Source organism: Salvelinus sp. IW2-2015, unplaced genomic scaffold (assembly GCF_002910315.2).
Source record: "Salvelinus sp. IW2-2015 unplaced genomic scaffold, ASM291031v2 Un_scaffold9233, whole genome shotgun sequence".
Classification (NCBI taxonomy): domain Eukaryota; kingdom Metazoa; phylum Chordata; class Actinopteri; order Salmoniformes; family Salmonidae; genus Salvelinus; species Salvelinus sp. IW2-2015.
The window spans coordinates 13,889-16,125 of record NW_019950492.1 but is presented as its reverse complement, the minus strand read 5'-3'; positions in this window follow the sequence as shown (position 1 = coordinate 16,125).

Sequence of the window (2,237 nt, the reverse complement as noted above, 5' to 3'; positions counted from 1 at the left end):
TACACCCGCCGGTGTAAGTGCTATACTGCTTACTGACTGTACACTAACTTTACTGCATGATTGTAGCGCTTTACTAACGCGTATTTTATATTAGTTATGTTGACTATGACGTTACTTAGTAATTTGCTGACAACAATGTAGGCTGTGTGTAGCGGTTATATATGGTTTGGCTTGGAAAGTTTTTTTTGTGGTCACATACAGCTGATGTGTTGTGCATTGAAGTCTACAAGCCAAGGGAAAAGGTGAGAGGAGGAGAGCGCATAGATGCGAGAAGGAATACAATGTGTTTGCTGAAAGTGAACTGTGTTTACAAGGAATCAGGGGTGTATTGATTCTGTTGAAACATTTTCTTAAACGGAAGCAAACGGAACGGGGATAACATAAATAATTTTGTCCAATAAAAACTCTTGTTTGCAACTGTTGGACTAATGATTACACCCTAAATCAGCTAGATGCATTGCAAGAGTGTGCATGGCAGTATTGATGTGCACTGTCTGTCCATGTGTCACCTCAAATATTTCTCTTGACCTGTTTGCACCTACGTTGTAAACTTTCCTTCATAGGCTAGGTTGTAGCAACCTCATGATAGATAAAGGGAAAATTCAAGTATCATGTAGTAGCCTAAACCTATCATGTTACATTGAACTGGGTGAATGGAATATAATGACAGTCATCAACATGCTGTAAAGAAATAAGGCCAGCTCATGGGAAAAAACTGGCACCTACCGCCACTGTGTTTACATCAAGATGTGACAGATTTTCATGTGAATTTTCTCAAATCTGCACAAACAAAATCTGCATATTTTCCCACCATTGATGTGTTTTGACCAAATTAACTTGTTGCGGATAAAAAGCAGTGTGTGATGATGTAGTGCACACAAAATGTACTTAAAATGTCACTGACATTAAATAGCAAATGGGCTTACTCTGGTCTTGGCACATGTTGTCTAGCCAACAGCTTGCAGATACAGTGCGGGTAGATTGTGCGKGTAGGTTATAGTCTACAATAGCTAGGTTTTATTCCAATTGACGACAGATTTTCATGCAAATATTCTAAAATCTGGATAGAAACAATATGTACATTTTCCCACCAGAAATGTGTTTCCATCAAATGGACTTGTTGCAGATTAAAGGCTGTGCGTGTAAAAATGCCTTTAACGATGTGCGCTGAGAGTCGGGAAGCAAGTTCAGGGAGTGAGTGTTTTAATAAATAAACACAACATAATACAAAAATTAGAAACATGAACAACGCACAGAACTGACACAGGAACAGAAACAATAATGCCTGGGGAAGGAACCAAAGGGAGTGACATATATAGGGAAGGTAATCAGGGAAGTGACGGAGTCCAGGTGAGTCTGATAACGCGCAGGTGCGGCATAAAGAGCAGCCTGGTGACCTAGAGGCCGGAGAGGGAGCACAGGTGACAGTACTGAATAAAACATCACATTTAAATGGGTTTCCCATTTTTTTCCAACTCTACTGATGGTTTTATCATGACAAAAATCGGGTTAAATAGCAAATGTGCGCCCTCTGGTCTTGGCACGTATGCTCTAGCACAGTATCCCAGGGGTGCGCGCAATGCCGTCGGGATATGCCAAATAAAAATGTGATTCACATTTCAAACAGTCAACTTAGTAAGGCCYGCGTCCATTGAGACACATTCCAGCTCTACTGGTAGTACTGCTACAACCAGCAGTGCTACACCTGCACCCGTCGATGACACAAGTCGCACATCCAATGCTAGCATTAGTAATTCTGCATTTGTTTGTTAGCCAGGATAGCATGAACACTGACAGTTGTGAATCTGATGCAGCCAAAGAGCTACTGCCCCCTTACCCGGGAAAGCACCGAACAATAGACAGGGACTTTGGACAATCGAAGAGGCTGCTCAATTATAATGAGAACTACATTGATTTGGGGTTCACTTATATAGGGAGTAGTGCCTTTCCTCAGCTACAGTGTGTTATATGTGCAAAAGTACTATCTCACAACTCAATGAAACTTCACTCTTGCGCAGCATTTTAGACCAACATGCCAATTAAAAAATAACCACAGGAGTTTTTTGAGCGAGAATTAAGACGACTTTCGAATAGTAAGACATGTATAAAACCAACATATACCATTAATAAGAAGGTGCTAGAAGCGTCTTACATGGTGACGCTACCGAGTGGCTAGGACAGGCCGCCACCCATACTATTGTGGAGACTACTTCTTCCTTGGTTGGAGCGCGAGAGAC